The following is a 26853-nucleotide window of genomic DNA, read 5'->3' on the forward strand; positions in this document are numbered from 1 at the left end:
GATGCCGTATTTATTCCCTGCTGCTCGTTTCCTTTTCTTGAACCAAGTAAACGGAGGAGGACAGAGAACAAAGTTCTTTGGCATTAGGCTCGCTACTGCCGGATATTCATACGGCCTTCAGTGGCGGGTTACGAGTCGAATATAAATTGCATGAAGGGCCGAGAATTCAAGGACGTCGCTACCCATACGCTGCCCTCATGATAGCTGCGTATTTTGAGTTTGGTCTTCTCACGTCCTTGGACTCTGCTCCTCACGAGGTCACTGCCTTTTTGCACGGTTTTTGTCCGTTTCGTGACACGCGTTCTATTTTTTTTCTATTTTTTTTCACAGAATATTTTCGTCATCTCGTATATTCTGAAAATTTACGCGAATTTCTGCGATCGAACGATGGTTGATTGTATATATGGGTCAAATGCTATCTTGTTGCAATACCATTTATAACGCGATGAGTTCAAGTATGCGAGTTGGCGATGCTTAAAATAATTAGGCGTTTATGTTTCTGGGGTACTATGTAAATGAAACTAGATTGTCAGAAAAAAAATTATTAATTTGTAGATAAATTTATGTATTTATTTATATAATTTAATATATGAGATGTAAAATATTTTAATATGTTTATTATTATTATATAGAGACAGTTTAAACATATTAATTTTATATAATATGAGAAAAATAAAAATATAATGTAAATAAAAATGTAAAAATATAATAAGTAAATATAAATAATTACTTTTTTTAATATAATCATATTTGTTGGATAGAATAAAATTTCATGAAATTAATTAATTAGATTAGGTTAATTTATTAAACCTTAATTAATAATTATTATTAATTTATCAATGAAGGGCATTCAATGTCATATCTGACACGTAGTGAACATGTTAATTGAAAAAAATTTGTCAATTCTTTTCTCAATTTTTTCAATTTTGTTAATAATTAAATTTTTTCTTTTGAAATTTTTCTTTTGAAAAAACTTTGCATGTACACAATTATTTATATTTGGATATTCTACATAATGGAATGCTTTTTTATTCGAGATATTAAAAATATATGATTTCATTGTTAAAAAAAAAATATTAAAATTTTTTTAATAAATGCGCGTTTTATTTATAAAAAAAATATATCTTTTTTTTAAACTTTTTCTGTAATTTTTAAAATAATTTTTATTACTTAAATTTAAGTAATATGTAATCCAATTTATTGTATGATTCATTTTATTCCTATATCTTATATCAAACATGATCGAAAAAATAAAATCGAACATTTGGTTAGAAATGAATGAGGAATGGATAAATTTGAAACAAATACATATATCATGATAAGATATTCTCTCTTCATAAGAAATTCTACGGGATTCTATATGTAGAATTTCGTCATAAATGATTTAAATTTTAATACGATCTATTTCGTCATTGATGTTTGAACGCTCTAAACCGTACAATACAACGATTATGATAAAATTAAATTAAAAATTATTCTTTAACAAACTATCTTTTTTTATTTATTACTTTATAATATGAAAATGCTTTTAACTTTTTTTTTTATTTTAACTTTTTTCCATTTTATGATATGTACGATAAGCAAAATATTACACACTTCTTATTAATTAGACAATATTAATAATAAACAAATCATAATTTAATTGGAAATTAGGTTTTTAAATTTTTTATAAATATTTTTGATTTTCTTGTTATTATTATTTTTAAACATTATAATCTATTTGCACAAAGTACAGGAAATTTCCAAGTTATTGAAACTTTAGAGATAACGTTGCATCATTTTCAATTATATCTTCTTGATATGGATGAATATGTATACATATATATATATATATATATATATATATATATATATATATTATAATAACATATATATATAATCAGCAATGCATTATTAAGAAAATTGTTATCATCAATTATTAAAAGAATAATTCGTTCCTTTTTTACTCCCATTTTATTTTTATTTCCTTTTGTTGGTTGTAAACTGTATATATAACAGAATTTCCAATATTTGGGATTCCATTATATAGAATGTTAATATATGTGTAGGACATCTTTAGAGGATTCATTTTGTGATTTAAAACTCGAGCAAAATATATTTATGTGATTATTACATTTTATTCATACATTATACATATTTTGTTATTTTGATTTGTAGAGATGATTTGTTTGTGAGATAAAATAGTAAAAAAAAAAAAAAAATTAGAATTTATAAATATAATAATTGAAAGAAAAAAAAATGCTCAAAGGAAAAATACTACATATATAAATGTAGGTATTTATTATTTATTGAAAACGAATCAATCAAAAAAATATTAAGAATATTATATATCTTATCTTTTGTAATTATTTTTGTATTATTCTTTTTGAAATAATAATTATGAAAAAAACAAGTTTTCTATTATCTAAAAAATCTCTTCCCCCAAATAATCATATTTTTGACGTACTCTATTATATTTTTATAACATATGAAATTGTATCAATTATCAATATTCATAGTGTTATCAAACGGTCAAAAAGAATTATGCAGTAGTTATCGTATATGAGAAAAACATTGATGCGAAAGAAAGCGCTACGATAAAACAAATCGCCCGACATTTCCTTTGGATACGACCCTAACATTTGATCTTAGCAAATTTACTAAAGGGAAAACACATAATTAGTATATATTGTATAAAAGATTAATCAATTTTTTCTTGTAATTAATCTTAAGTTAACGACGATTTGTATAACGTAAAGATTGCAGGAACAAATTATTACAAATGATCGAGGAATCCAAATTACGGAAGACATAGGATTTGAAGCTCTCTGCGTTGCTAATAAATGTTTTTGCGTACGCGTTCACGCAATACGCTGTCAACACGAGTATTTATTTATAGTCGACGTAGCCTCGATTAATTGTACATCGATTGTTACATAGGAAATACGTGTTTATTGTTTTATAGTCAATATTGCGAAAATACATATTCAGACGCGCAATGTTCGACAAAGATACTTCCTCCGTATTTACATTATTCATAGATATTGATCAATTATTTTGAAAAGTAATTTAGTTTTTGAATAATTAAATGTTGATCGCGTTGGACAGAAATTTGACGAGTCATATTTTATAATTTTTATAAGAGAGCAATTATAATTTTTTTTTTAGATTTTTTTTTAAATTTTTTAGATTTGCATGTTTTTTTTTTTTCTATTTCATAAGCAAATTTCTTTATATTCATATCTTATAATCTATATAGATTTTTAAAAAATTTGAAAAAATTTTAAGATATTTACTGTCTTTAATACTTTATAGTACATAATGCTTAAACTATTTATTTGAATGATGATTCTTCATTGAAATGAAAAATTGAAGGAAAATAATTTTGAAAATAAAATTTCATTTAAATCATTGACAATTTTTATTTAAAAATATCAAATTTTTTAGTGTTTATTAATTTTTAGCTACTAATTTTAATTAAAATATTACTTGTGCTTATAATTTCTTTTTTATACAAATTTTCGTATTTTTTCGCTAGTAAAATTAAAAAATGTTAAAAAAAAAAAGATTCAATTGAAAATTCCAAATTGTTCTTTTCTTCTTATCTTTTTTTGTTTAAATTTATCCTTTTCTTTTTTCCTTTCACCTTTTATGCAACTGATATATCTCAAATGCATGCACACGAGAATTACAACAAAATAATGTTACGAGTGCAATCGTACAAGGTTGTATCGGTGAATTGATTAGAGCGCGTTCGCGATTACTCAAACATCGGGGGCCGAAACGTATAATTAAACTCAACGGTCGGACGTGCTCGACGATGCACTGTTTAATTGGCTGGTTAACCTGTTGGGTAAATAAGATTCAGAAACTAACTCGCAAGATTCTTGCCGTTGATTATTGAAGTCCGTCTTTGCGTCGCAATAAAAGTTTCATTGTCGATCGTTAATCAGTTTGATATTATGTTATATCATCGGTCAGTTATCACCGTACTACGTTCTACGAATTTGTTGTATTCACGTGTTTATACGTATGATGTTGTGATTTTGTGATTCCCCTACTGAGAAAATCATAGCACACTTATTTATGAACGAATCAATTTATTATTGAATATGAATAGTATGATGATGCAACTTTTATATGTTTTTCTTTTAATATACAAAGTATCAAAATCATGATATAAGCGGTCACATAATGATTTTGCAAAAATAAGAAGGATAATGTTTCACTTAAGATTTTATTTTCAAATACACACTCAAATATGAAAATTTTTCAAATATAAGTGAAATTTTCGATTAGATATAAATAAAATGTTTATTTTATCTATATATTATTTATATAGATTATTATTATTATATTATTATTTATATATATTTATGTGAAAATAAATAAAAAAATTAGAATAAAATTTTTATTGCTTTTATTTTTATTTTTAAAAAAATTGAGATTATTATCAATTATAATATATGTAGAATTACTTTTCATTAATAATTTATTTATAATTAACCCGACAATAATCAATTTCACTTGTTAATTAAAAATTTGTTAAATTTGATTTATTTGAAACTTTAAATAAAAAAATATTATTGATTTTATTATTTTTGCATTTGTATTTATATTATATTTGTTTGTATTATAATTTAAAAGATATCCTAAGTTGTACTGCTTTCAATGTGTTATATTACACAATGTATATTGTAATATACATAAAAGATATAATTTTTTTTAATATACTTCATGGTATTTAATATTTTATGATTCATATTGTAATAATAATTAAAATTTTACAAATATTATTATATTATTAATTTAATTAATTTAATTAATTTAATGTTTTTAATGTTTTTACTAATCTTAGTATCGTTAATTATCATAAAGATAACGTTTGTGAAATATTTCTAGGAATTATATTATTATTTGTATTAATTATATTATCTTAAAAAAATTGTTGTATAATATTATACATATAATAGAATATATAGAACATATATATATATATATATATATATATATATATATATATATTCTTCGTTTTATTATTTATATATGTAAATATAAGCTTGGTGTTTCGATTAAATCTATCTAATGGTGAATATAAAGTTTAATATATGTATATGAATTAATCAATGTTTAAAAGAATGTATCTTTTGATCGATTATTCAATTTAATCTTTGTTAGTATACGTGATAATGAATTTAATGCGCGGTAGGAGTTTTAGAAGCGTTATGCCATCTAATGCGTTCTATATTATACTAATGAGCATCTGTTAAATATGACCAATTACTGAGATTTTTTTAAATTGATTAGCCGGTTGCTACCATAATGGGATAATACATAATTTGCTTTTCACGTTTACGAACATACACGTGACTTAGTAATCTTGCCAATCTTTCTAATTACTCTTTTTATACACATCACATTATCCAAATTTAATTAAGATTTTTTGTTGTTTCATTGTTCCTACAATATATTTCGTTCTAACATATTTTGTTCTTCGTGCGATTTTTTAAACGATTCAAATCAATTTAAAAAAAAATTTTTCTGATTTCAGATTTTCGAATTGTGTCAGTTTTTAAATGTTTTATCTCCTAAAAACTTTTATTTTTGAAGTTATTTCGTCCTTTAAAATGCAGAAAACAATAATCAATACAATTACAGGCAATATCTAAACTCATAAATTACAATGTCAAAAATAAAAATTTTTGATTTTGAAATGTTGAAAATGAACATTCTTTTATTATTTCAAATAAAAATATTATAAATCAATGATGTCAAATTCAATTCGATCACGGACCATTTCTCATAAATAGAATGCATGCAGACCACATATGTATTTATATTATTATTTCATTTCAATTTTTAAATTTCAAAATTTTTTTCTAATATTTATTTATTTAAAGAAACATTAAATTATTATAAAAAAATTAAAAGATAAAATCAATTTTTATAAACTATCGAGAAATATATGAGAAAATATAAATTACTACAAAAATATACTTTTGTTATTGTAAATTATGAAGAAAAAATAGTTGATATTACTTTTTATCAAATACCAAATAACGACTGAATCTAACATGAAATTATACAAGGCTAATATGTTTAATATTTAATATATATATATATTTGAAATTAGTTCATCATTTTCAATAGTATATCAAGAGTAATCATCATCGTTTGTTTGTAACTCATATTATATATGAATTACTATAAAGTTTAGAACTTTCGGATGAAAGCGCAGTATTCTCTTATGTCACACGACATATTTTCGAGGGCGGAAAGTCAACTATTGTTAATGCAAAAAATCGTCTGGCCGGCAACTTTGACAAATGATACGTGATTGGCGGCCAGATTACTAGTAAGCGTATAACGGATACATGATTGGTGGGGGATAACGGAGGCGAAGAAGTAACGGCGAGAAAACGAGGTGAGGAGAGGAAGGAAGGGGGAGAGAGAAAGAGAGAGAGAGAGAGAGAGAGAGAAAACGATAACCAGCTCGCAGATAACCGGCTTTTTATCGTTCGAGTCTTCACAGGGGTTATCGTTCTGACCACCGTTGCCACGTCCAACGCCGTATTCGAATCGCATTCTCTTCGTATGCGTATTTTATTCTCGAATACCAAGTGTTTTATCATTGAATAGTTCATTGGTGGTTTAGTCAGAGCGCGCCTCGAGCGCGCCCTCTGAAAAATAAACCGGCCGCGAAAATATTTTATGTAACATATTTCGAACCCTTGCTCCGTGCTATTTTTATTGTCAGAATGCAAGGAATCCGTTTGTTCACGCCTCCAGAGAAGGATCTTCAACGATCTCTCGTGATCGAATATCTTGTAAATCCAATCCAATTTCAATTCTTTAATCTATCGATTAAATGAATTACTATTGAGAATATTTATTATAATGATATTAATATTTAAAAATGAAAACATTCAAATATATTTACTTGTACGATTATCGAATTGAAAATTTTGAGCAAAATAAAAATCGATCGAATTTGATAAAGTTTTAAAATTCGATTTTTTATTTATTTATTATTTTTTTTTATTTTTAACCATATATATATGTATATATATATATATATATATATATATCTAAAAAGAACAAAATATTAGTTTGTGAAATTTTTTTTTGATATAAGTAAATGAAATAAACTTTCTGTCATTTATAAAATAGTATTTAAATTTAGTGAAAAATTAATATTTGTAAAAATAGATTTTTAAATGATCCAATTAATAATTCTCAATATTAAATAAATATTTTATTTTTTATTGTATTTGACTTAATATTTCAAATATGATTTTGTGCTTAAAAAAAAGGTTTATATATATATAAAAGAAATTAAAATGGAAATAAAAAAAAATAAAGATCTTATGATAAATATCAAACAATTCAATAATTGTGTAAAATTTCCATCAAGTATGTCTAGCAGTTTTTGTATCATTCCTTTTTCGAAGTTTCTACTGCAGTTTATATACGTAAAACCGGCTGAACTGGAAATTCTGCAATTTTGTTATTTTAACACTTTATCGAAAAAATTCTTTCTGAACGATTCCAAGACCGGCTCTACTGATGGTGATACAAAATAACTTACAAAAAAATCATTTATTCTTTCTTTATTAATAGTTTTTCATTTTACATTTAAAATTAATATATTGTAAATTAATATGTATTAATATTAAATAATAATAAATTATTTTTATTGCATAATATCATAAAATTAAATACATTTTTTTAAATATTTAGGGAATTATAATAATTTTCTTTCTTTTTTTAAAATTATTTCTTTTTTTTTTCTAAAATTTATAAATTTATGATTATTTTTTTTCTTTCTCAATAATTTTTAACCTAATATTTTATAATAATTTAATATTATTATTATTTATAATTTGTGATCAAATATATTGAAATTTAGTTTAATAACAATTAAAAAATTCTTATAACAATTTTACGTTTAGTTTAATGTTATTTAACGTTATAATTTAGTAAGATATTTTAACAGTTCTTTTGGAGAGAAAAGATAGCAAAAAATATATTATTTCAAGTGAAATTGTGATAATAAAATTTCTAAAGCCAGTTTATATATAATATAATGTTTTTAAAAAATAAAAAAGAAAGTTTATTATTTACTATTTTTTTTATATTAATTCTTCATTATGCTCTTGTTATTTCTTATACATTATTCATTTAATATTATTTAATTCCTTTAATATTAAATATAAATATTATATATATTATTATTTTTTATATTTATTATTATAGATTACATTCTTAAATATTATTATGTAATACAATAAAGTTTTGGATATCCAAACCGTATATTCTACATATTCAAATGTTCTTTTACTCGAATATTTTGTTGTTCGAACAGCATTTTAAAACGGCAAATGTTTCAATACATGCATGTATATGTATACACACATATAAAAACTTGGAATATAATTAACAGGTTTTGAAACTAACGGAATATCGTTAAAAGTAATCAGTTGAAGTTAGAATAATAGTAATTAAACGAAAATTAAAATTGAAAAAAAATCGAAATAATTAAAAAGTTTGAAAATAGTAAAAATTCAACAAAATTAGCGAGAATAAATGATACTACTGAAATTTATAATCACAGATATTAAAAAAACATGATATTGAAAATTATAAATATTATAATATAAATATTAAGAATAGTATTTAATAAACTTCTTAATGTTAACAGAAGATGATTAAAGAATCTAAAAAATAAAAAATATAGTCTAATGTAACTTAATATAATAAAACATTAATGGAGATTCTAAATTTTTAAACAAATAATAATTGATTAACAAAATTTAAAATATATGTTCGATAATGATTAATTGCAAAGAAAAACATTTAGATTATGATATTAAAATAAAGTAAAGTAAACATTAAAATAAATATGATTATTTTATTTAATTATTTAAAAAAATTATCGTTTTAAAGCTTATATGATTTAATAATTAATTAATAAATAGATCTTCAAGAAATAAGAAAAAAACTATCAATATTGCTGAATCATATTTAAATAATTGAAGTTTGATATAGGAATGACATTACTTCATTATATGAAAATTCAGTTATATAATTTTTTTTCTGTATTTTATATTGTATATAAAAATTAACAATTAACAATTATAAATATATATTAATTAATTAACATTTGTAAACGTAATAAAAATAATCTTCAAATTACAATGAAATTTACAAATTTTAAAGATAGAATATAATTATCAGATATTATCAAATAAACTAAAATTTATTTTTTATGTATTTCGATATTTTTATTTTAATTATTTAGACTTATCAATCAATACGAAATGTGTTAGAAAAGATTAAGGCCATTCCATTATTAGCCTTTATTAGCCTTCGATACGGTTTATCATAGCAGCTTACAGCCTTCTTTATTTCCAATCTTCAACTTACAGATAACACGCACAGTAGTTATGTAATAATATATAGTGAGTATTTTCTCGAAGAAAATTTTAATCTATTGAAACAAAAATTAGATATTAGAATACTTTTCTGTTTCGAAAAAAAATAAAAATTAATAAAGATCTTTTTTATCATTAATATATATAAAAATATTGAACATTTTCATTTTTAATGACTTTTCTTAATCGTTAAAATATTAAAATAATCCAATGTGAAAATATCAAAGAATATTTCTAAAAGATTTATTGCTGATTTATTGCTATTTTTGATAAATTACAATGAAAACTACTATATTCATCAAATCCAATATTTGTCACATTTTTTTCGGCAAAGAAATGCTTCGATATTTGTTCAACAATTCATTATTCATTATTAAAAATTTCTTACTGTGTTTTTATTTTTTATTATATCTTTTTAATAAAAGTTAAATTTCTTCTTAAAATTTTATTTATTATTTGAAGTTGGATTCGAAATCAAGAATCGATTATTTCTTTTTTCGTTAATTTTTATTAAAAAAATTAATTCTATATTCTTTTAACTTGATATTTCTCTATTTTTTAAAAATGGATTAATGACAAACATAGAACTTATATTGTAATTTTTTTCATTTCTTTTACGAATCTATGTTGATTTAAATCATTTTGAAAAAAATTGAATCAGCTTGAATATTAAATTCGGATTTTGTCTAGAAACATTTGAAGCATTGTTCGAATGATTCAATGTCCGCCTCGAATTTCAAATACGGGAACAATTCGGAAATGATGAAGGTAGTTTTGTATTTTATGTGAAATATTTTTATTCTCGTGGAATCTCTGCGATGCACGGATACATTGTAATTGATGGCACGCGATAGTATTTATTACATGATTTGCCATATAATGAAAAAAAAGAAAGGGATGTATGAAATGAAGCGAATCATGGAACGATAATAAAGTTGTACGAGGATACGAAATTGTATTGAGAGTTTTATGAAAAAATTTTTTTACGTTTTTCGTTAAATAAAATTATTTACTAGATATAAAATAAATCGGGTCGTACGTTTAAATAAAATTGTTTTAACTCTGTAGATGTTCAAATTATAATTTATATTATTTATATATAACTTTTTATAATTACATAAAAAACGATATTTTTCTACATTATTAACAATTCTCAACTTATTAACTCGCATTTCAAATATAAATGAAGAAAGTTTAATACTGATAACTGAAGCAAAAAGGATAGTAATTACTTTTTAAGAATAACAATTATATGACTGATAGAAATTATAATATAAATTGAAATTAATAAACTAAAATTAATAGAAAAAAATTAGAAATTGAGAAAAATTATAATGAATTTAAAAAAAGCAAAATTAATGTATTAGAAAGAAATTTTTTTAATTATTTATTTTAAAATTTTTTTTAAAAATTATAAAATAAAAAAATAAATAAATTAGAAGGAAAAAATAAAATTAATAATTTTAAATAATATTAAATGAAAAAATAAAAACAGTTTAAAAAAGAATCTTGATTTTTATAAACTTCAAAATTAATAAAATAAATAATAAAAAAAAAGGATTAAAATTATTTCTAATAATTTATTATTCGAAATAATTTCTTGTTTTTTGTTTTACTAATTGATATGTTAATCAAAATAATTTATAAAAATTGATTTATAATTTTATATTTCAAAAATATTAATTATTCTTTTACGATTCTATTTTTCATAGATATAAAAATACGCGGGATGAAATGCTGCTTTTCTACGCTGCTAATTGAATTTTAGAGAAAAAGGTGCAAGTTCTTCAAGTGGATTTAGCTTCGCGATTTTAAACATTCTTTTTCAAATCCTTGAGTTTTATTCTTACTTAATATTCAAGTTTACCTTGGACGATACTCTTCGGTTACAGTTTGTTTGAAAATTATTACTGACAACAATTTATTTTGTACTTTATGTGAAATTCCAAACGAAATTTGAATTTTCTCGGTAAAATTTCGTATCTTACATATACTTTTATGAGAAAACTATTTTAAATATAAACATCAAGTTAAAAGAATTTAATAGAAAATGCATATTAAAAAAATAATGATTTCTTAAGTCGTAATTATCAGTAAAAAGTCTATAATATCTTATTGCACTTATTAAATATTTGCTAATTGATTAATAAATAATTAAATATATATAATAATTAAATATTTACTGATTGATTAATAAATAGATCTTGAAATAGAATTGATTAATAAATAATTATAGTTTCTAAAATATTTTATATTTTAGTAACTATAAAAATTTTTATAAAAAATTTTTTATTATTCTTTAATTTGCAAATAATTATGAATTGTAAACAAAATATAATCAAATATGTGAATCATAATTATTTGTAATACAAAGAAATATATATGAGAAAATATAAATTATATGAAACTTGTTTTCTAAGATTTTTCTCTTTGTTGATTTTAAAATCTGTTTTTGCTATGCGATTACACATACATACAATACACATGATTAATCTTTCGAAGAGTTTGGTCGCTTTATTTGGTATCAAACGCAGACAACTTTTTCTCTTATTTCTGGTTACAAAAGATTCGACGAAGGATTGAAAGTAGAAGTTTACTAGTTTAGAAAGTAGAAATTTAGAAGTTTAAACAATTCTTCATCCGAATTATATATTTTTAAATTCTATAATTATTCAATCATTATCATATAAATCAAACATAAAATTATCGATAATCAAATTTAATTATTGATAGTTTGAGTTTGATCAAAAGAAGATAAATCATAAAAATCTTAACACGTGTTTGAAAAAAATTCCTTATCAGAAATTCATGATATATCACGTATTAGATTATGAAGATGATATTAAATGTTAAGATATTAAGTATTGATACGAAAGAATAATGACGCAGCTTAAAAATTGCTAATTTTTGATCGAATGTGATATTCAATGATATAAAATATTCTTTTCTTAAAGATATTTATTTTAGATAGATATCTTATTTTTTTTCTACAATTTAATAATATTTAAATAGAATAAAATTTTCGTTATATGAACATCCGTTATGCGAACATTCTACTATATGAACACTCGTTATGTAAACGTTCTACCATATAAACATTTGTTAAACATTCTATTATATTAATAGAACATTCCATTATATATCCATGTTCGATTATGTGAACAATCTATTATATTTTCGATTGTAATATGTAAACATACAAATTGTTTTTGTGGAATCAAATTTATTTATTAAATCAGTATTTATTAAGTCAGCAGATATGAATATATACTATCTCAATTCGAGACATTTATAACTTTAGAAACAGAACTCATAAATAGTTTGAGACTCAATGCAACATTATACTTTATTTTTTGAAAAATATATTTTTTTTAACAATATTATTCTTTTTCTGGCGATTTATAAATAGAATATTTTTGTTGAAAAATAAAATAAAATATAGTTTATATCGACATAAGAAAAGAAAAAACAAAAAATATAGCAATTATCATATCATAAGATTTTACATTTTTGCTTTCCTTGTAGGATACACATTTTATATTTTATTTGAAACCATTATATATTGTTACATTTTGATATATATTATATTATATTATATATATTATATATAATGATTATATATAAATTAATAAAGATATAAAAAAAATTCTAGTTATATTTAAACTAATTAATTTTTTAGGATTTATTTAATTTAATTTATGACTATATTTCAACAAAATTTTTTTATAATTGTATAAATTTTATAATTTTATATTTGTACGTATAATTGAAACAAAAAATTACATAATCAAATTAAAATTTAATCAAAAATCAAATCAAATCAAATATTTTAAAACTAGATTATTATAAAATATATCAAGAATTTTTAAATAATTTCAACAATTCTTAAAACATATAAAGCATATTATTGTAGAATGAAATTATTTTTAATTATTTTTTTTAAATAAATTTTAAATATTTTCATAAAAACTCATTATAATCAGAAAATGTCTATATTTTGAAAAGAAAAATTTTATATTTATATTTATTTATATTTATATTATTTCATTCTTAAAAAAGAAAATAGAATACAAAGTTTAGCCTTCTATTTCCTTGACATTTTATATAGATATATACAAGTATATATAAGTTAAGATTCAGTTATTTATAGAGAAAAATTTTTCTGAATGAAGAAATGTATGAATGAAGAGATGAATCGACAATACTATTATTGACAATAAATAGTAATAAATATATTAAAATTATATTATACGTAAAAGTATATTATGTATATTATATATAAAGTTATAACAACAATATATAAAGTTAGTTCAATTAAGTGCATGCGCATGCGTACTTAATGATTTATAATAATAAATGTATATATATATATATATATATATATATATATATATAGAGAGAGAGAGAGAGAGAGAGAGAGAGAGAGAGAGAGAAAGAGAGAGAGTGTGTGTTAATGCAATAATCGTAAGATATATTTAGATAGTTAATTCTAGAGATTAATACAAAGATAAAAGTTGCTATATAAAAATGTCAGTTGAGGTTTATTTATATTTTTATAATATGAATAATACAATTAAGGCTGAACAAAACGAAAATAAAATGACATGCTTCTGTGTCATCTGTTCATATCGCTGTCATTTCTTTTAGTTTTCATTTTACGTCATTTAATAGAAATTTCTGTTATAATTTAATAAATAATTTTAATAAATAAATAATTTTTTAATATAGCAATTTTTTGTATAGCAATTTTGTATTTATATCGAATAGATTCTTTAAATATAGTAATATTCTATAAAATAATATTATTTCTATATAAGATATTTGAACGAAATAAATAAAAAATTTAAGATTTCTAATACTAGAAATTAAAATAAATTCAAAAAATGATATATTAAATGTTAAATTTTCTTTTTATTTTATTTAAACATTATAAGTTGATAGATTTTTGTATAAATTACGAATTTTTATTACTGAAAAATGCATTTATTATTTTCAATAATGTACAAATTCTAATATATATCTTGCAAAATTTATTAATCACTTCTATACGTAAACATAACTTTTACAATAATAATAATTATTATTAATAAAAATCTATATAAATATATCGATGAAATAGTTCATGGAAATATATGCAAATTTTTTAATTTTTAATTAAAAGAATTCAAATGATTAGAGCAATGTTTATTTTAAAAGAATTTCCATTCTTCGTTGATAAAAAACAAATCAGAAGATTCTATTAGATAGATCGGAATGCATGAAAAAAAAAATTGGCTCATGAATTAGCAACGAAGTGTGTTATTCCATGTATATATTTCCTTGTGAAATCTGTATACAATGCCCATGTCACAGGTGAAACGTGTTCTCGGCTTCATAAGCACACGTTTACGCATCTTATAAGTGTAGTAGATTGGAGAAGTAGGGGAAAAGAGAGAGAAAGAGTCAGGTCAAATGGGCAACTTGTTGCTTTTCGGCTAGGGACGAAAAGCGGCTCGATTATATACGATACAAGAATCTCTGTATTCTCTTTATATGTGCTAGGCTTGTTTAAATTTGTTGTAGGTATCTTACATTGAAAACTTTTTTCTATGATATTTACGAAATTTTCCCTTGACAAGGATTGCTTATTTAACGACAATTTTTTTGAGATAATCAGTTGTAATACAGTTCATACAGTTCACATACAAATTGTTAATATATTCGTAAGATAGTTTAACTTTAAATTTAGAAATCGAATATATAAAGAATATATAAAGAAATTAATGTATAAAAATGATGGTTGAATATCTTATTTAATAAATTATAATTTAAGTTTGTATTTTTTTAATTAAAGCGAAATTAAAACTGTTTTACTTTATCTCTATTATCTTATTCTATTTTATTCCGTTTCATCTGATATATATTAAATTGTTTATAATTTAATATATAGATCTCAAATGATATTTTTTTATATCATCTTTTGTGTTTACTTTGGCCTCTAGAATCGATATTTCAAATATATATTATGAATATATTAATTTGTTAATTATTTAAATAATCATTAGATAATTTTCGAAATTCATATAAGTCTTTTCTTTTAAATTATGTGAAATTATTCAAGTATTCGAATATTATTAATTCTATATTTTATGTGTAAATTACATATATAGTATAAAGAATATGTATTTCATTCCGTTCAAATAAATAACTTATATAAAAAATTTATTAATTTTAAACATAAATTTATTAATCTATTAATTAATTTGTGAATATTTATATTCTTAATATTGCAATTATAAAATTTTTATTTTATTTTGTTTAATATTTTTTTTATAATATTTATTCTTATATACTTATTCTTTATATTATTATTATATTTCTAATTATAAATCATATAGTTTATAAAATTTAAACAATGAAAATATAACATATTGTACTTTTCTTTAAACAAATAATTTCTTTAAATTCACGAAATTTTTTTTATATAATGAATTAAAATATTAATTATAATAAACTATTTATTATTTTATAATATTAAATTACTAATTATTTATTAATTATTTTTTATATTTTATAGCAATATATAATCATTTTATTTATTTTTTTCAATAATATAATTTACAATTTTAACTTGATATTTAATGAATTAAATATCAAATTAAGAAATTGGTTAAAAAGTTGATTTAAGAATTAAGATTAATAAAATAAAATATATATTTATAATCTTATATAATATATTTATATATTTAAATAATATATTTATTTACAATAGAATAATTAATATTGATATTACAAATTACAATTATAATGATAATATAATATTTATTACAAGTTTAATTTATTATATCTACTTATTATATTATTATATGTTTAATATCCTGGAATGTATTGTTAATCAACGTATTATGATTCATAAATGAGAATATTTTTTTAAATACAAATTTATTTTGGTATAAGTTCAATTTGTTGAAATAAACAATAATATTTTCAATATATTATTTTTTGAAATATCGTTAAATTTTAAGTCATCATATTTTTTCATTATAAGTCATTAAAATAGAGTATATATCAAAAAATAGGCATACAACACTAATTATAAGTCATTGATGGTTTAATTTATAATCCTATTATATCTTGACTCGTACAGTACATTTTTCAATTAACGATAAATAGAAAATCGACAATATACAATTGTGTTTTGGTATAAATTTAAACAATTTTTTAAATTTAAAAAATTTATACCAAATAGAGAACAAAAGGGAACAAAAGTACATAAGGGGAAAATTACATCACGTAAATTCCATTTGGCTAATTGCTTGTTTTCACTATACGAATGAATATACGCAAATTGAACAGACGTTTTGAAACACTATACAGTCGATATTTAATAGGATGTTAAATAAAATCTAATAAAATTTGATATCCATTAAAATTTAATAATAAATACTGGGAAGCAAAATCTCATAAAATTTAATGATCTACAATTATGCCATTTGAGTTTTTTTTATCGTTTTAAACTCTTTGATTTTTTGCTTGAAAAATAAATACTATGCCATTGAGTAATTTACAAAATTGCGTGCGTAAGTAATACAAAGTGCGCTTACGCTTGTTTGATGCGGGGCGTTAAAATGTTAAATCGCTATTTTGTGGTTTCATATGTCTTAATTATTGCTCCCTCCAAGTTTCTGTCGACGTTCTTTTTCTCGGAATTGTAACAATAAAGCAATGAGATCGTTGTAAACGGAGGCTGATTTACCGCGTCTCCATACGGAAGTCCAGCACTGCTGGAAACTTGGATTTAAAGTTTCCGTTGGCAGCGTTTCTTCTCGAGCATCCACTTTGCCTTAATGTATCTTATCCTTTTAACTTGAGAATATTACTGGGTAGGTGTTTAATAAAATCTTATACGACTATCGAGGTTTTTTCAAGATCTTATATAAATTCCATATTTTATTAGCATATGAAGTGAATTTGAATGTTCAGTTTTTCATTATAATTTGATCATGAATAAATGCAGAAATTATATATTTGAATGTTCTTTTTTTTATTTTAAATTAAATTTTATTATTTTATTTTTTTGAAAAGTTATTTAATACTTTTGTATTCATTTATAAAATTTTTTAAGTAATTCTTGAAACCAGAGTTTAAAAATTAATAATATGGATTGTGATTCTAAAAATAGTTATTTTGAATTTTTATGTAGAATAATTAATATCTATTTCGATTTTTATTTCAATTCCTATATTTTCGATTGTATATAGGTTTCATAACTTTATTATTTTTTCGGTTTTATATTGGTTCTAGAATTGATTTTTAACGAATTGATTTTATAAATCTTTGATTGATTACATATTATTAGAATTAAAAATTGAAAAAATAAAACAAGTAAATATATATACAAAATTACTACTTTATATAATAAAGTATATATAGATTATTAATATTGCAGAATTATCGCTAACGATCTAATTTTTTTAACGGCTCTTAAATATATTTGATTTTTCAATCATGCTATCGAATTAAAAAAAATTAAATTAAAATAATATTAATTTTTTAGATAATATAAAATTAATCATTTCGGTTTTGATCATAATAACAAATAGATTGAAAATAGGAATTAAAATTTTATTTATTTTACCATTTTATCATTTCTTTGAATTTTATATCGATTAATCATTAAGAACTTTCAGAACTTTATCTGAAAAACAATAAACAAATAAGTTTATATGTAACAATTTTAAACAATTTTTTATTTTTAGAAACAAATGAAATATTTTAGTAAATAATTTTAGTAATAATATTTATAATGATATCATTTTAAAATATTTTGTACATAAATAATATACAAGTACAATAGTACAATAATATATAAGTACAAAAAAGCATACTATGTAAATCAATCATTTTTTGTTTTAGTATAAGTACATTTTCATATATTATTTTTAGCAGGTATACCATGGTCTGTTTAGAGGAAGAAAAATTCATAATAAATTATTTAAATATACGTATTATTTAATCATAAATTAAATATTTATTATTAAAATTTAAGATGCATTTTATGTTCAAGATAATGTTTAAACATTAATAAGAGAAAGATTAATTTTATAATTTATATTCTTGTTACAAAGATTCATTTATACAAAATTTTTATATATAACAAAGAAACATTATTAGTATTATTATATTATTATATTTTTTTTTTTTTAGCTAAATTATATTATTTTATTTTTAAAGATATAATGGAAAATGGATTCTAGATAAAGATGAAAATTTTCTTTTTCAATTTCAATGATTTTAAAAATGTAAAAATCAATATTTTGAATAATTTTTTTCTATATATGTAATTAGTGATCGGTCTTCGAGATATTTAAGAAAAAAGATTACTATTAGAATTTTGTCTATATATGCATCTGTGACATGATACATATGTGTTAATATTCAACGTGTGTTAATATTACCTATCTTAATTACGTGTTAATATAAATATATCGTGACAACAATACGTAATATATATAAAATGTAAACAGTTCAAAAACTTTCCTCATAAATTGTAATAAATTTATGGAATATCTAAATATTTCTAAATTACAATGACCGAAGTTACGACAATAGCAATATCAATATTTATTGTTAGTATCTAATATTGTAATATTGATTATTGTAATTTTGGTTGTTTAAAATTTTATATTTTATTTTTATAATCCGTAGATTCGAAGAGTAGATAAATGTAATGATATTATTATTACTCGTTATATATTTTAGATATTAATTGCTATGATATTATATATCATTATAAATATATATTTATATATATATAAATATATCATTATAAATATTTATATAAATAATTGATAAGGGACAAGTTAATGCTATCACGCATATGTATGTATAGAAATTCTATGTAATAATTATTATCATGTAATAATAATAATAATCTTTTTTTGGAAATATTTCGAAAAAATTAAGACCAATTGTTACATATATATATATATATATATTTATTTATTTATTTATTATTCTTATTATTCTTATATATATATAAGAAAAAATTATTCAAAATGTTTTACAACATATTTCAAAATTATCGAGGAAAAGAATAAGCTTTTTTGCAACTTTAACTCTATACTTCACTTTTCATATAATTCTCACTTTAAAGTCTTCAGCTCCGACTTCATGGTCGTACTTCAAGCCAATTAAAAGACTGCTGTAATAATATTGACATTGCTTTAGAAGTAAAGCTTGTAATGTTCGGCAAACGTAACTTCACACTTATTATATTAGATCGGAATTTAAATATTACGAGGAATAAAAATGCGCGATACGATCACTGAATTAAATTAAATATTTAATATGAAATGAATTTGTCATTCTTTCTTCGATCTTTAATTATATAAAATTTATTATATAGAATTTTATTATATATGGAAATTGATTTTTTCTTCTCAAATTGTTGCATTTTCTTCTCTCTTTAATTTTCAAGATATTTATAAAAAATTCTTACTATTATTATATTGAATTTCACTTATACATATATAACTATGTATATTATTATATGATCGATATTTACTTATTATCTTTATAAACATATCGTATAAAATGATGTCCAAAAAATAAAACGATCAAAAAACTTCCATATAGATCTCAAACGTTTCAATTTTAATTTATACTATCTATTTCTTATACAAATTTGCAGAATGCGAAAATGAAATATAAAAAAGTTTTTTAAATAATTGAAATTATATATGATGTTTATATTGTTATTATTTTACATTTCTCAAATCCAGAACTTATGAAGATATTATGAATGGTATTAACTCATCTATTATATATATATAAATGTAAATTATATGCTGCTGCATATAGGCAAAATTTGTAGATAATAGATTTTTGCGATAATCTTGGAAATTAAAAGAATTCGATATTTTTGTGAGAAAAATAAAAAGTTCTTCAAAATATTTCTACAACATAAATATTTCATAACATTTAAAAATCATTGTAATTAATGTAGATAGAGAAATAGTAAGAAAATAGTTACTCTATAAATTTACCAAAGTTTCTAATTATTAAACTTAATTAAACTAATCTCAAGGTTAGTTTTCGATGAACTTGAAAATTAATTTTTCTTATTTGTTTGTTTTTTTAAATCTTAAATTTAAAAAAAAATGATAAAAAATTAATATATTCAGTTTAATATACAAAATAAAATTAAAAATTATCGTATTAGTTCGAATATTTATATTATTATGAAATATTAATTACATTACATCACTGTTTCAATAAAAATAGAATATCTCTTTACATTACACAAATTTAATCTTTAAATTGTTAAGAACAATAAAAAATATTTTATTTATTTATTCATAATTTTTTTATATGATACATTTTTCATATAAAATTAACAAAAATCTAGGAATTTTTTTTAGAATATTTTAATAAAAATTTTAAAATGCCGAATTTCTTTTTCATTTATTCAAAGAAAAAAAAGGTTGGTAAAACAAAACGTTCATTATGAGAATACATCCCTTATTTTCTATTTTTACACGATCAAGCTATCAACACCTCCTGGTAAATCGATTCGGAATCTTTACTCCTTGACGAGTTCTAAGGTTCTCCGCCAGTAGAAAAGGTCATCCACGGGAAGGAACATCAGCGTTAATGCAAAGTAACAAGGCTTTGTAGCGAGCTGCTGCCTTATGGCATTTGTTGGCAAAAGCGAGAAGCGAAGAATCGTGGCCAACTGGGCTTGATCCAAGTGCGTCCTCCCGCGAGGGGTAAGAAAACTCATGAGAAAATTACCGTACGATTACATCCCCTCGCAAGTACCCTCGATGCTAAAGGGAAAGTGGCGCACTTGGGGGAGTAAACTCGAGAGTGTTGCCGGCTTGTCGTGCTATTTTTTTTCGCGTTGTAAATTGAAAAATGAAAGACGATCGCTCCTAACTGGCAATGTTCCCGAAGCATTCATCCAGCATTCCCACGATTCTTGATCCTCACCCACGAGAACTATCGTTTCTTGCTATTCTTTGAATCTTCTCTTTTTAATACCTGTGTTCGAGAAAATATTACTTCGTAAGTGTCCGGTTTTTTGGATTCTTGGCATGTTACTGACTAATTCTTGTGCGTGATCAGGATTATCATCTCGAATAGTAATAAATTTTAAAACTTCTAACTTTTGAGTCATGATTTATATCGCGATACAATTCAACAAGTGTGATAATTGTAGTAAAAAATGCTGCTATTTTATAACAATCTATCATTTGAAAATTTGCAAGTCAGGATGTTTGAAAATTAATAAATAATTTAAATAATTTAAGAGTGATTTTAGAGATTGAAATAAATATAAAAATTAATATGCAGAGATATTTATTAAGGTTTTTTATTTTTCAAGTTATGAATAATTTAATTTTGCATTAAATAAAAAGGGATTTTAAAAATGAAAATAAAAGTGACTTTTAACATATTTGTGAGCTAGTTTTGAAGAGTTGATTCTAATGATCAAAACAAATACAAAGTTGGTATATAAATATCGGTTAAGACTTATTTAAGTTACGAGCAATTGAAATTCGCATTAGTGAAACGAAAATAGAATGAAATAGCTCTGTCTTTATTGATATATCATCATATTCTGTTCTCATTATCTAATGCGAACTTAGATTGTTTATAACTTAATAAATAAGTCTTAACCGACAATTTTATATGTTAATTTGTGTGTTTGTTTTGATCTGTAGAATCGAATTTTTAAAGATGTACGAATATATTAACGTTTTGTGTATTCTTTATTGTTGTCTTGATTGATATTGTTCTCTTCATGGCAATATAAAATTAAGTTATTTATGACTTCAAAAATAAACTTCAACTGAAATTTTTGCATAACTTTCATGTTTATTTCAACATTTAGAATCATCTTTTAAATTTTCTATCTACTTTAGTTGGATACTCTAAACACACATACACACACTATATATATATTATATAATTTTTAACAAACTAGTTTTTTCAAATTACGTATATAAATTATAGAAAAAAATGTGAATGCCTATGAAATAATATATTGAATAAATTTATATTAAAAATATTTAATATAATAAAAATTGTAATACTTTTTTTATAAATAAATATTTCTAAAATTATATTCTATAGAAAATTTTATTTTTATGGAATTTTATTTTTATAGAAAAACAACATATATCCATACTTTCTTAATAAAAATGTAATTTACATATAAGAATATTTCATTTCGAAATTTGAGCTTTCTTGCTCTAATTATTCCAATTGCATTTCACGTAACTTTCCTTAAACCATTGCTTATAATTATAGCAATTTATTCATGTTTCATCATTCTGTTTTCATCATATATTATAAATTATAATTTTTTTTGCATCTATATATACATATACGTACATTAATTTTTTTATTTTATTATTTATTGCTATTATTTTTTTTCATTATAAAATTGATCAATTTTTCAAATTATTTTAATTCATAAATAATAATATAATTATTATGATACAACTATTTTATTTTTATGGATTAAATAAATTAATTATTTTATATAAAGAGATCATGCAGTATTATAAATTGATATATAGAAGTCATATGAAAACCATTTTAATCTTTCAAATAAAATAATATAATTTTTATTACATTAATCGGCGTATTATTATTTACAAAAAATTTATTATCTATCAATCTATTATCTATTATCTATAATCTATTATAATCTATTAATATTATTTATGTTGAAAAATTTTTTACTTAAATATTATAACTTGAAGTTTTTAACACTTATCGTATGAAAAGATAAGAACAACAGTAAAATAGAAATTGACCTTCATATGAGTTATGCATCAATCCATAGAAACACTATTAATAGCATAATCTATCTATTTATACTAAACAATTTTTATCTGAAACATTTTTTCGTATTCTTCATTTGAGATATTTGAATGGTTAAGATAAACTGAAGGACATACGTTATACATAGCCACAATAGTAGCACAACCAACCATTGTTGTTCTTAATAGATTTAATTCTATTAATAACTATTTAGATTAGAAAACAACAAATTTAAATGAAAGAAAAAATTCAACAATTAATAATTTTAATAATTATGTAATGATTTTGAATTTGATTTATTCAATATTATGTAATTAAAAATAAAAGATTTAAAAATATGAAAAATCATAATATTATTTATAGTGTAAATTTTAATGTTCAATGTGATATCATCCATGCTAAGAAAAAATCGAATTTTTTTTCTCGATAAATAACAGTTGAAATATTTCGAGTGAAAATGACAAAAAATACCTTAAGAAGTGAAAAAAAAAAATATCATGACAAAAACGTTAAAAATTCGTAATTATGGAAATAACTTTTGTATGAACAAACGCATAAAGCAGCCATGTACTTCATACTGCTGTGAATCTGTTGCTGCGAAATATAACGCAAGTAGAACGTTGGCCTTAATGGAAGCCTTAAGTCTGATGATTGTGGCGGCCAATCTATAATACTAAATCCTTTGTCTTGAAGCCATGCTCTTGTACCATATATATCTATTTTAGATCGTTATCATATGTTGGAAAATAATTTAATAGTCTTCTATATTTCTTATATATTGAAAGAAATATTTCAAATGTTGATATAGTAGTCTTTTTCTTATCATTTTTTCATCATCTAATTTGATAAATTAATTTTATAATATATAAAGTATTTATGCACTTCTATATGACTTCTACTAATTTTAATTTTGATCAACAAATCATGAAATTTTCTTTGTTTTTTCCATATCCATTGTTTTCTATCCAATTCAAATCTCTTAATTTCATTAGATAAACTTTTGTCTAATCTTGTATGTATAATGAAGTTTGCTACTGATGCACTACTTTGCAAATCGTAACATCATCTGTGTTTTTTTATTAAGGAAAGTTTAACTTCCTTGTTTCCTTTCTTTTTCCTCTCCCTGCTCAATATTGACTATGTATAAAATGTTAATATATTTTAGATTTAAAAATTTTAGGCCCGTAACAAACAAAAGTTATATAAATGTCAATTAACGCTTATTTGTGAAATTATAATTATAATTTAAGTTCGCATTAAATAAAGTGAGATGGGAACAAAATGCGATGGTGTAATAAAGACAAAGCGACCTCATTCTATTTTTGTTTCGCTTTGTTTTAACATGATATTATAAATGAGTCTTTTAATTGACATTTTTGTATACCAACTTTTTTTTTTTGTTTTTGCTTTTCAGAATCAACCCTCCAACGAATATATATGGATATATACCCATATCAAGGGAAATATAATAATCAAATAGCTTTGAATAGATATCAAATGTTCTAATAAAATTGTATTTTAGAGACATGAAATAACAAAACATGAAATAACATTTACCATTTGATTAATTTCGTGAATCATTATAAATGGTTTATTTTTCATCTTTTAAATTCAATTTTTTATTAGATTTAAAAATGATAATTAAAAAAGAAATACTGGGATAAAATTAGAGATTGATCATTAGATAAGTATTAATTTAACATAAATAATTAATTTTTACATTTTTTTCTGTTACAGGTGAGTCTGGTTTTTCATTATCATCGACGAATAGATCATAAATCTAACTAATTAAATTATATTTACTCTTTAAAAAGATAAAATTAGGTAAGTTACAATTATCTATAATTAAATAAGTATTTAAGATGAATCTTTTTTGTTTGCAAAGTTCTCGTAAAAAGGTAGAAATTACGGTGAAATAGTCGAGACAGTAACAAATGAAGTAAAGTTAGCATCGTGATCTGCTTAGTTGATAAGCCAGAACGACTAGTAATTGCGTTCTTCAATTTAACGATCGTCTGCTACTTGGATAAAAATCACACGCGCGTTGTTACAGGTTGCAACACAGACGTGGTTAAGCTGTTAATGGCGTTTCATTAAGTATTTAGCATACTAATAGGCTCCTCCTAAAAACACGTGATAAAAGGTTATTTTTATAAAATTCAAATTCTTATCTTTTTCTTATCATTTTATTCAAAATTTTTCGACATTTTTTTCTTTTAAGTAAGAAGTAAAAATAATGAAGAATGTTATTTCAGTTTGCACATATCAATATATTCGAAACCTGAAGCCATTTCCTTTCGTCATCTGATAAAGAAAAGTTAATGTATCGAATAAATGTATCGTTACATTTTCATTCACGTTTTTCTCAAGTCTTTTTGCTTCGGTATCTGCTGAGAGACTCAGTTAATCAAACGTTTCGTAGATCATCGATTATTGCAGTGTACCATTGAAACTCGTCAATTAGAAATGTATCGCACGATTAGAACTTTTTTTTAAATCGAACTTCGCAAGAATTTAATAGTCTTTTCAAAAAGAAAAATTGGCATGAAAGTTCTTTCTACAGAATTCTTTTAACTTCTCCTAGTTATGGCAATTTATGTGTGGTAGAATTTTGGATATAAGAATCGAGATATTTACAATAATTGAGGTAATCAATCAACTATATAAATTTCCTTATTATCATATTTCTTATACTAAAACTACTGAAGTTTTAGAAGTAGAGTCTATAATTTTCTTTCTATGGCTTCTTATCGTGTTCATATTCATAGTTAATTATAAGTTATCTACTCTACATTAACGATATGCAATGAAAGAGATTCGTATGTCAAAATAAGTAAATCAAAAATGTAGCTATCGAAATTTGATTGTAATAGAATACTCAATAATTTGTATTATATTCAAATATCTGAATATTTATTAATCTTTAAATGTCGAGATATTCTCAAAACCAGTATCTTGAAATTTATATAATAAATTAACAAACCAATTAATACAATGTAAATTCTAATTAGAAAATCTATTATTCAAATTATAATTATTCAAATTATATTTTATTGTTATATATTTATATTAATTTAAATTTCTACAATAAATAATAAATAAGAAAAAAAGACTTCAATAACGATGCTTTTATCTTTTAAAACATTTATAATATTAAAAAAAGACCGAAATAGTTTGAAAAATAATGTATTGATAAATTTATGTGATCTAATAAATAAATTAAATTCATAAATAATTAAAATATTTTATAATATTTTATATCATATAAAATAAAAATCAATTGATATTGCATTAATCTTTTTGAAATGCATGATAATATATGATAATGACGTATGATAAAAAAGGAATATTCCACAATATGAAAATTTTTTTAACCGAATGAACAATCGTATTTCTCTATTATTTCGAATATTAAAGATTCCACTATATTGATTTAGTATTTGAATAACTCATTCGATTCATATGTCTGATTGAATTATAATTTAAATTTGCAATAAGACAATAAAAGAATTCTTAAAATTCCTTATAAATTGTTCTTTGAGGTCTGTTAGTTCATGGCGACGAGGCAAATTTCAAGGACGTGAAACACGCAATAGTTAAAACTTCGTCGGACTGAGCACGGAAA

At 21.7% G+C, this 26853-nt stretch overlaps 1 protein-coding gene across 3 annotated transcripts in view; it reads left to right on the plus strand.

Moving 5' to 3' along the window:
* Positions 1–26853, plus strand: part of LOC727091 (forkhead box protein O) — a 220784-nt gene that overhangs the window by 45688 nt on the left and 148243 nt on the right. The window lies entirely within an intron of this gene.

This window comes from Apis mellifera, linkage group LG7 (genome assembly GCF_003254395.2).
Source record: "Apis mellifera strain DH4 linkage group LG7, Amel_HAv3.1, whole genome shotgun sequence".
NCBI lineage: Eukaryota > Metazoa > Arthropoda > Insecta > Hymenoptera > Apidae > Apis > Apis mellifera.